Genomic DNA, 11,959 nt, shown 5'->3' on the forward strand with positions numbered 1-11,959 from the left:
CAGATGTGTTATACATCAAAATGTGCGTCTCCACCCTGCGACTACGCGCATTACTTTTCTCTTTCAAAAGTGTTTCCGTGGCGACGCTAGAGGCCAACAAGCGCACCCCCCCTTCATCTGATTGGTCCATATTTGATTGTTCCCCAAACGGCACCAAATTTGGCACGCAAGCCAGGCCTGGTGATAAATGTGATATTTCATGGTTTGCATTAACGGGCGTGGCAAAATGGCTCAACAGCGCCCCCCGGAAAACTTTGTGCCTCAAGCCCCACAATACGGTTTGACGTACATGCACAAAAATCGCTACACACCTCTATCATGGCACAACTTAAAGAAAAGTCTCTTGGAGCCATGGCCGAAACCGGACAGGAAGTCGGCCATTTTGAATTAATTGTATAATTTTGGCGCAATTTATGCCATTCCTTCGGCAATTAATACGGACCGAACCGTAATGTGCACCCAGGTGTGTTATACATCAATATGTGTGTCTCCATCCTGCGACTACGCGCATTACTTTTCTCTTTCAAAAGTGTTACCGTGGCGACGCTAGACGCCAAAAGACGCGCCCCCCCTTCATGTGATTGGTCCATATTTGATAGTCACCAAATTTTGCTCGCAAGCCAGGCTTGGCGATACATTTGATATTTCATGGTTTGCATTAATGAGCGTGGCCTAACGGCTCAACAGCGCCCCCTAGAATACTATTCTCTGCCATAACTTTTGAATGGTTTGACATAGAGAGTTGTGAGAGGTGTCATGGGACTCGATATTGAGTCCTTGACCATAATTGGTGAAAATTAGCTCCGCCCCTTCTTCTGATTGGTTGTCCATATTTCCTGCTATAAATTTTGAATGTTTTGACATACAGAGTCGTGGGTTATGTCATCTGAATCAGTATTGTGTCCTTGAGCTTCATTGGCCTGAATTAGCCCCGCCTCTTCTTCTGATTGGTTCTCCCTATTTTCTGTTATAACTTTTGAATGGTTTGACATAGAGAGTCGTGGGTGGTGTTATTGGACGCTGTATTGAGTCCTTGACCTTCTTTGGCCTGAATTAGCCCCGCCCCTTCTTCTGATTGGTTGTCCCGATTTTCTACTATAACTTTAGAATGGTTTGACATAGAGAGTCGTGGGTGGTGTCATCAGATTCTGTATGGAGTCCTTGACCTTCATTGGCCTGAATTAGCCCCGCCCCTTCTTCTGATTGGTTGTCCCTTTTTTCTGCTATAACTTTTGAATGGTTTGACATATGAAGTCGTGGGAGGTGTCATTTCTGATATGCTTATGGAGGGCGGTGGCCGTGAGTGCGAGGGCCCGTTCATCGCTGCTTGCAGCTTTAATTATTATTATTTTTCTGACGAAAGGAGGGCCTTTTTGCCCCCCTAAACGTGCCCAAAAAGTCACCAAATTTTGCATGCAAGTAAGGCCTGGCGAAAAATTTGATATTTAATGGTTTGCATTAATGGGCGCGGCAAAATGGCTCAACAGCGCCCCCTTGAAAACTTTGTGCCTCAAGCCCCACAATACGGTTTGACGTACATGCACGGAAATCGGTACACACCTGTATCAGTACACAACTTAAAGAAAAGTCTCTTGGGGTCATGCCCGAAACCGAACAGGATGTCGGCCATTTTGAATTAATCGTGTCATTTTGGCGAAATTCATGCCATTCCTTTGGCAGTTAATACGGCCCGAACCGTAACGTGCCCCCAAGTGTGTTATACATCAAAATGTGCGTCTCCATCCTCCGACACCACGCATTACTTTTCTCTTTCAAAAGCGTTACCTTGGCGACGCTAGACGCCAAAAAGCGCGCCCACCCTTCATCTGATTGGTTCAGACAGAAAAAACTTTGCGCCTCAAGCCCCAGAATACGGTTTGACGTACATGAACGAAAATCGGTACACACCTGTATCCTGTCGCAACTTAAAGAAAAGTCTCTTGGCACCATGGCCGAAACCGAACAGGAAGTCGGCCATTTTGAACATTCTGAATGAATCACGTAATTTTGGAGCAATATATGCCATTCCTTCGAGAATTAATACGGCCCGAACCGTATCGTGAACCCAGGTGTGTTATACATCAAAATGTGCGTCTCTATCCTGCGACTACACGCATTACTTTTCTCTTTCAAAAGTGTTTCCGTGGCGACGCTAGACGCCATAAGGCGCGCCCCCCTTCATCTGATTGGTCCATATTTGATAGTTCCCCAAAAGTCACCAAATCTTGCATGCAAGCCAGGCCTGGCGATAAATTTGATATTTCATGGTTTGCATTAATGGGCGTGGCAAAATGGCTCAACAGCACCCCCTTGAAAACTTTGTGCCTCAAGCCCCACAATACGGTTCGACGTACATGCACGAAAATCGCTACACACCTGTATCATGGCACAACTTAAAGAAAAGTCTCTTGGCGCCATGGCCGAAACCGAACAGGAAGTCGGCCATTTTGAAATCTGATTGGTCCATATTTGATAGTTCTCCAAAAGTCACCAAATTTTGCATGCAAGCCAGACTTGGCGATAAATTTGATATTTCATGGTTTGCATTAATGGGCGTGGCCTAACGGCTCAACAGCGCCCCCTAGAATACTTTTATCTGCCATAACTTTTGAATGGTTTGACATAGGAAGTTGTGGGTGGTGTCATGGGACTCTGTAATGAGTCCTTAAGCTTCGTTGGCCTTAATTAGCCCCGCCCCTTCTTCTGATTGGTTGTCCTGATTTTCTGCTATAACATTGGAATGGTTTGACATAGAGAGTCGTGGGTGGTGTCATCAGATTCTGTATGGAGTCCTTGACCTTCATTGGCCAGAATTAGCCCCGCCTCTTCTTCTGATTGGTTGTCCCTTGTTTCTGCTATAACTTTTTAATGGTTTGACATAGGAAGTCGTGGGTGGTGTCATGGGACATTGTAATGAGTTCTTAAGCTTCGTTGGCCTTAATTAGCTCCGCCCCTTCTTCTGATTGGTTGTCCCGATTTTCTGCTATAACTTTTGAATGGTTTGACATAGGAAGTCGTGGGTGGTGTCATGTCTGATATGCTTATGGGGGGCGGTGGCTGTGAGTGCGAGGGCCCGTTCATCGCTGCTTGCAGCTTTAATTTCTATTTAAATTTTTCTGTATAAACCGTTGAGCGTGTGTGTGTTTGACTGCTGCACGATTGAATTTCTCCTCTGGGTTCAATAAAGTCTTCTATTCTATTCTGTTCTATTCTATTCAAAATGTTGAGAAAAAATTTGAAATTTCGACTTCATTTACAAAATTGTATTTCAACATTAATCTCGACATTTCTCGAAGTGCATAATAAAAAAAATCTCCTCTCAAATATTTTTCTCCTGCATAGCTCTAATACTCTTCCGTAACTGCCCTTATTTTTAAACAATTTGTGCTTTTTATTATTTTACCACTTTTCTTATCATTTTATTTCATTAGGGCCCGAGCACTTGCAGTGCGAAGGCCCTATTGTATTTGCAGGAATTTTTATTATTATTTTCCTGACAAAGTGATGGCCTTTTTGCCCCCCTTAACATGCCCAAAAAGTCACCAAATTTTACACCCAAGTCAGGCCTGGCGAAAAATTTGATATTTAATGGTTTGCATTTATGGGCGTGGCAAAATGGCTCAACAGCGCCACCTAGAAAACTTTGTGCCTCAAGCCCCACGATACGGTTTGACGTACATGCACGAAAATCGGTACACACCTGTATCATGGCGCAACTGAAAGAAAAGTCTCTTGGCGTCATGCCCGAAACCAAACAGGAAGTCGGCCATTTTGAATTAGTCGTGTCATTTTGGCGAAATTTATGCCATTCCTTCGAAAGTTAATTCAGCCCGAACCGTAACGTGCACCCAGGTGTGTTATACATCAAAATGTGCGTCTCCATCCTGCGACAACACGCATTACTTTTCTCTTTCAAAAGCGTTACCGTGGCAACGCTAGACGCCAAAAAGCGCGCCCACCCTTCATCTGATTGGTTCGACAGAAAAAACTTTGTGCCTCAAGCCCCATAATACGGTGTGACGTACATGAAGGAAAATCGGTACACACCTGTATCATGTCACAACTTAAAGAAAAGTCTCTTGGCGCCATGGCCTAAACCGAACAGGAAGTCGGCCATTTTGAACATTCTGAATTAATCGCGTAATTTTGGAGCAATATATGCCATTCCTTCGAGAGTTAATTCAGCCCGAACCGTATCGTGAACCCAGATGCGTTATACATCAAAATGTGCGTCTCCATCCTGCGACTACACGCATTACTTTTCTCTTTCAAAAGTGTTACCGTGGCGACGCTAGACGCCAACAAGCACACCCCCCCTTCATCTGATTGGTCCATATTTGATAGTTCCCCAAAAGGCACCAAATTTGGCATGCAAGCCAGGCCTGGCGATAAATTTGATATTTCATGGTTTGCATTAATGGGCGTGGCAAAATGGCTCAACAGCGCCCCCCGGAAAACTTTGTGCCTCAAGCCCCACAATACGGTTTGACGTACATGCACGAAAATCGCTACACACCTGTATCATGGCACAACTTAAAGAAAAGTCTCTTGGAGCCATGGCCGAAACCGAACAGGACGTCGGCCATTTTGAATAAATTGTGTCATTTTGGCGAAATTTATGCCATTCCTTCGGCAGTTAATTCAGCCCGAACCGTAACGTGCACCCAGGTGTGTTATACATCAAAATGTGCGTCTCCATCCTGCGACACCACGCATTACTTTTCTCTTTCAAAAGCGTTACCGTGGCGACGCTAGACGCCAAAAGGCGCGCCCCCCCTTCATGTGATTGGTCCATATTTGATAGTTCTCCAAAAGTCACCAAATTTTGCATGCAAGCCAGGCCTGGCGATAAATTTGATATTTCATGGTTTGCAATTAATGGGCGTGGCTAACGGTTCAACAGCGCCCCCTAGAATACTTTTCTCTGCCATAACTTTTGAATGGTTTGACATAGAGAGTTGTGGGTGGTGTCATGGGACTCTGTAAAGAGTCCTTAAGCTTCGTTGGCCTTAATTAGCCCCGCCCCTTCTTCTGATTGGTTGTCCATATTTTCTGACTATAACTTTTGAATGGTTTGACATATTTGAAATATGCTGGTAATGTGTCAGCCAACCACAAAAATCTCTGGAATTTTGGTGGAATCATTTATTTTTTGTCCTTGCCCGGTGCAAATGACATAAATAGGGTGCGTGGTTTGGTTGTGAAAAAATAAAAGTAATGTTACGTGAACAATAAATCAAACGCTCCCTTCCATGCAGTGTGTGTGTCTAGGAAGTAAAGACTGGAACATGCTATTCACAAAAGCACAAATAGTGGGGTTTTACTAATATTTATATCTTACAAATATTTTAAAAATTACGAAAAAACAATTCGCGACTCAGATTATATCGCTATGTTGGTCTCTCCTTAATCAGTCAGTCAGAAAACGGCCAAGCTGATTCGTGGCTTAGGGGTAACGTCGCTGTCTTTCGTGTGAGAGATCGCGGGTTCGATCCCAGCACAATGCAAAGTTTATTGTCAGCAATTTGTGTGTTTTTTTTAACATCAAAATGTACGTCTCCATCTTGCGACGACGCGCATTACTTTTCTCATTCAAAAGTGTTACCGTGGCAACACTCGACGCCAAAAAGTGCGCCCCCCTTCATCTGATTGGTCCATATTTGATAGTTCCCCAAAAGTCACCAAATTTTGCATGCAAGCCAGGCCTGGTGATACATTTGATATTTCATGGTTTGCATTAATGGGCGTGGCCTAACGGCTCAACAGCACCCCCTAGAATACTTTTCTCTGCCATAACTTTTGAATGGTTTGACATAGAGAGTCGTGGGTGGTGTCATGGGACTCTGTAATGAGTCCTTGACCTTCATTGGCCTGAATTAGCCCCGCCCCTTCTTCTGATTGGTTGTCCCTTTTTTCTGCTATAACTTTTGAATGGTTTGACATAGGAAGTCGTGGGTGGTGTCATGGGACTCTGTAATGAGTCCTTAAGCTTCGTTGGCCTTAATTAGCCCCGCCCCTTCTTCTGATTGGTTGTCCCGATTTTCTGCTATAACTTTGGAATGGTTTGACATAGAGAGTCGTGGCTGGTGTCATCAGATTCTTTATGGAGCCCTTGACCTTCATTGGCCTGAATTAGCCCCGCCCCTTCTTCTGATTGGTTGTCCCTTTTTTCTGCTATAACTTTTGAATGGTTTGACATAGGAAGTCGTGGGTGGTGTCATGGGACTCTGTAATGAGTTCTTAAGCTTCGTTGGCCTTAATTAGCCCCGCCCCTTATTCTGATTGGTTGTCCCGATTTTCTGCTATAACTTTTGAATGGTTTGACATAGGAAGTCGTGGGTGGTGTCATGGGACTCTGTAATGAGTCCTTAAGCTTCGTTGGCCTTAATTAGCCCCGCCCCTTCTTCTGATTGGTTGTCCCGATTTTCTGCTATAACTTTGGAATAGTTTGACATAGAGATTCGTGGGTGGTGTCATTTCTGATATGCTTATGGGGGGCGGTGGCCGTGAGTGCGAGGGCCCGTTCATTGCTGCTTGCAGCTTTAATTTTATTTGTTTTTCAAGCATACTCTTAAATTAAATACTTTCTGAAAACCGCAAATTAAATACGTACCTGCTGGACTCTACTGCCCTTGGTTTTCAGCAACTCGTGCTTTCTTTTATTTTACCTTCTTTTCTCATCATTTTATTTCATTTTATTTGTTATTTACTGTCTAATTATGTCTTGCCGCTTTTAATGTAGCTGTAAAGCACTTTGAATGACCTTGTGTTGAATTGTGTTGTACAGATAAACTTGCCTTCTCTAAATATCTGGTGTTCTTGGTTGTGTGTGTGCAGGTTGTCGGGTTGCTTGATCTCAGAGGAAGGAAGTTCTTCTCTGGTCTCAGCTCTGACCTCCAACCCGTCCCACCTGAGAGAGCTGGACCTGAGCTACAACCATCCAGGAGAGGCAGCAGTGAGGCGTCTGGCAGCAGGACTGGAGGATCCAACCTGGAGACTGGAAACTCTCAGGTAGGAAACACCCGGATTGATCCGTGTTTGGAAACACCTGGATTCATCCGTGATTGGAAACATCTGGATTGATCCCCGTTTGGAAACACCTGGATTGATCCGTGTTTGGATTGATCCGTGTTTGGAAACACCCGGATCGATCCGTGTTTGGAAACACCCGGATCGATCCGTGTTTGGAAACACCCGGATCGATCCGTGTTTGGAAACACCCGGATCGATCCGTGTTTGGAAACACCCGGATCGATCCGTGTTTGGAAACACCCGGATCGATCCGTGTTTGTCCTCTGGAGGTGGACGTGTCTTCACTGTCCTTGGTTGCGTGTTGAAAGACGTGGATCTGGTCTGAACCTGCTTCCTCTTCCAGGGTGGAGCCTGCTGGAGAACGATGGCTGAGACCAGGCCTGAGGAAAGGGATCTAGAATCTTCAAAAACCCGGACAAATAACTGTGCTGAAGACTTCACATGTTTGATAGGAAAATAAAGCAACTCAAAGTAGAAACCCTCTACCTCCATTACATCTCTCCTACGTGGAAATGTAATGTTCCTTTCTTGTCCTGGAATCGTATTTCAGTCGATTGTATTTCCGATGTCAGGTTAAGTATTCCTGACTGATTCAGAAGAGGCTGATCAATGTTTATCAAGTGTTAAAAATAGTGGAATGCACATCTGATTCATTTTGATTGTTTATCATTGACATTTGGAAACATTTTTTGTGGATCCGCATAAAAAGTAATGATCTTAATGCATCACATTTATACAATGAATTTAAGCTAACAAGGTGGTTTTATAATCATAAATCGACACACATAATTTGAGAGATCTAATTGAAGCTCAGGTATGAATTCTGTCATCCTGTAAACATCTGTGCCGGTTTCTGGGGAGCCTTGATTTGATTTATATTTTTTTCCTTGCACTTCTTTGCTTTGACCAATTTTGCAGTTGTTTGTAATTGGTTGACTTGTTTCTTTCCAGCCACCACATATTAATGGGACTGGGTATCTGGGCCTTGGGAGCTACTCTCTCAAATTGTTGGGCATTTGGATTATACTGTACTTTTCTTTTTTCTTTTATTGAATGCACTAAAATTCAAATAAAACGTTGTTAATTGAATGGACGTTTGTTGTCAGGTCTTTGTTTTGAACCCGTGTCCTTCTTGGTTTGGGCCTCGTGGGGTGAAAACCTTTCAAAGTCAGGGGAAATCCACAACATGTTTTCTATTCACAGAAATCCATAACATGTCAAGACGCCATCAGTGCTAACATAAACTTCCGGTGCAGGAACTGGTACGGCGCTTTTATTTCGAAAGTACTTCCGGTAACTAACGAGTGCCAGCTTAAAATGCCGGCTGTTTACGCTGAGAATAATTCAAATACTTCCAAAAATACTTAATTCAACAGTTCCTACAACTGACAGTGAAAGTTTTGTTTGCCTGGACCTTTTATTTTTCAAAAGTGGCAGAGAGTAAGGTTTCTTTAGGGCTTCAAGTCGGGCGAAGAACTAATGTCAGGAGAGATGGGACTATTTCTTTTCACAGTGGGGCTATTTATACTGGATAATATGTATTTCTTATTAATTAAAAACGACATAAAATAGATTGTGTATTCCTCTGTCATATTTACATTATTGGTAACCGTTTTACAAAAGCAATACATCAATTCAGGCCAAAATAACTAAAGCTGAAAACTGAATTAGCTGAATCGAATTACTGTATCGACCTGAATATAAGACAGTGTTTTTTTCATTGAATTAAGACTGAAAAAGTGGGCGTCGTTTTCCATTCGGGGTCTAGACATTATACCCATCAAAACGGTAGATGGAGCCAGATATCTGTAAATGCTGAACTTAACTCCCCAGGATAAAGCAAACCCCTGTCATGAAGAATAAAAATAAAAAAATAGTATAATATCGTTCCGTATTGAACGAATACGGAACGCAGTTTATTCCATATTTTATAATTGTCCCATGCACCTCTGTTGCCTAGTTACCTCTCGCTCCTGCTCTGTACTGCTCTCTACTGCTCTCTGCTGCTCTTTACTGCTCTCTACTGCTCTCTACTACTCTCTACTAATCTCTTCTGCTCTCTACTGCTCATTACTGCTTTCTACTGCTCTCTACTGCTGCTATCTACTGCTCTCTACCGCTCTCTCCTGCTGCTCTCTACTGCTCTCTACTACTCTCTACTGCTCTCTACTGTTCTCTACTACTCTCTACTGCTCTCTACTGTTCTCTACTACTCTCTACTGCTCTCTACTGCTCTCTACTGCTCTCTGCTGCTGCTCTACTGCTCTCTGCTGCTCTGTACTGTTCTCTGCTGCTCTGTACTACTCTCTACTGCTCTCTATTGCTCATTACCGCTCTCTACTGCTCATTACCGCTCTCTACTGCTCTCTACTGCCCTCTACTGCTCTCTACTGCCCTCTACTGCTCTCTACTGCCCTTTACTGCTCTTTACTGCTCTCCACTGCTCTCTACTGCCCTCTACTGCTCTCTCCTGCTGCTCTCTACTGTTCTCTACTACTCTCTACTGCTCTCTACTATTCTTTACTGCTCACTGCTACTCTTTACTGCTCTCTACTGCTCTTCACTGCTCTTCGCTGCTCTCTACTGCTCTTTACTGCTCCCTGCTGCTCTCTACCACTCTCTACTACTCTCTACTGCTCTTCACTGCTCTCTACTGCTCACTACTGCTCTTTACTGCTCCCTGCTGCTCTCCACTGCTCACTACTGCTCTCTACTGCTCTCTGCTGCATGGAGGGTTTGCCCAGTTCTTCTTCTACAGTCTAGGAACCATATAAGCCCTTTATTGTTATTGATTTCTCTTTCTACCAACAAATGTACATAAAAATCATTATAGTACAGTGTAAAATCAACCAGGCCGACCCCCAGGACCCTGAACATGAAGAAGCTGTTCTAGACGATGGAAGGATCATTTTATTCATACAATAAACTCGCATACAAACAAACTCTTTACCATGACAGAAACCTGACAGTCCTGTAATGACGTCATGGCTGGAACAGGATGTTGTGCAACACGTAGGGGGCTGTTCCAGTTATCAAGAGTTATTAATAATTTCATTCAACAATTATTCATATTTAATAAAGTAGACTATTTATCAAATTGAATCATCAAAATGATCTTAATCCTAATCGGGGCACCACCTGGATTTCCAGGAAAAATGATAACTTTTAACAGCAGGAATCAGTCTCAGAAATAGGGATTATTCTGCAGAGTAGCTACAGAATAACGGTTGAAGGCGTTACAGTTCGGCTCTAGCTCTGTCAAACAGCCATGTGACCAGAATTTGTATAAAACACAAACAACTTCTCATTAAAATCAATCAGCATTTATTCACATCCAGGTGTCAAACAGATGGAAAAGCGACACCATTGAATAAATCCTGATGGCACACTAGACATAAAACACTAATTATCAAAACAACAATAATAAAGATAAAAATGAAACGTTAACTGCATAAATGGAAAAGAAATCAAAAACAATAAACACGTGATACAAACGATCGTCTAGGGTTCAGAACAACGTGGTTGCGCGTGGCCCTTTGTTATTTAAAGATGGCGGCGCCCTCGTCACGCCCCACAACACTGAATGATTTCAGACCGGTGGCTTCAATCATCATGAAAAAAAGAAAAACTGGTATGGTTGGAAATCTTAAAAAATACAGACAGTGGATTGGACCAATTGCAATTTGCCTGACTCTGGAGACTGAACTCAACACAGAGACACTGAAGAACCAGGATTGAACCCGAACCTGAACCCAGGATAGAGAGGTTCAGTGAATGTGGTGTTGAAGGTGTGGAGGTGGATCAGTCTGTCAGAGGAGACGCTGTAGAAGGACAGAGTTCCAGCAGGAACGTCCACGTACACTGCTATTCTGTCAGAGACTGAGGAAGAGGAGGAGGAAGGTGTTACTCTGTCATTGTGACAGACAAGGTACCGACCATCATCATAACAGTCCAGCTTCCAGGAATGATGGTTCCCTCCAAACACACAGTCACGAGAGGTTCCTTTCCTGCTGATTCTTCTGTAACTCACTGATACAGAAACATCTCCTCTCCACTGAACCTCCCAGTAACAGCGACCCGTCAGAACTTCTCTACACAGCAGCTGAGGAGGATAACCATCAAACCTGTCTGGATGATCTGGATATGACTGATCCTCCATCACATGTGTCATCTTCCTGTTGTTAGACAGTTTGATGTAGCTGTTGACTGTGTTTGTGTCGATGTTGAGTTGACAGGAATCTGATGGAGAGAACAAACAACCCAGCTGCAGTTATTATTGATCAGTTATTGATCACTGATGGACTCATGAACGAGTTACGTGTCAGTGTGAAGATGGATGAATGTGTGAAATGTAATGGGTAATTTTGGTATAACAATGTTTTTTGCTTTTACACAAATCCTGTTTTCAAGTGAACATTCCCTGGCGAGGTCATGCTCCTTTGACACAGAGACTAGCACCGTTGCCATGGCAATATTTTGTCTAGTTCCCAGCCTGCCCACTATAAGATAGCGTGTCTCTAAACATCTTCAGCTCACTCAAGACTGACCGGTTGTACTGTGTGACTCCATTCATGAATGTTTCTCTTTTCATTAAAACTCAAGAAAGACAGCTGACGTGTCAGGACATTCTTTTTTGAACAACAATTTTTGCCACCACAATTTGGCGACCACGAAGGGGCCCCATCTGTGAGTGGATTTTTTTTCCTCCTCTGGATCGCAGGTGATTAAAGCGCACAACAAGCCTCGTACTCCCCCCATCACGTGATGGTCGAGAGAGGGCCTGACGTCCGGAGAATTGAGACGAGTCCCCTCACCAATTGGGGTCTAGCGAACCCGGTGGCTTCAGAAACACCTCGCTATTCTTTCGAGTGAGTTTTGAGGAAAGAAACGGCCGAAATAAGCTGCGCGCGACAGTCTCCTCTCTACC

This window comes from Cololabis saira, chromosome 24 (assembly GCF_033807715.1).
Source record: "Cololabis saira isolate AMF1-May2022 chromosome 24, fColSai1.1, whole genome shotgun sequence".
Lineage (NCBI taxonomy): Eukaryota > Metazoa > Chordata > Actinopteri > Beloniformes > Belonidae > Cololabis > Cololabis saira.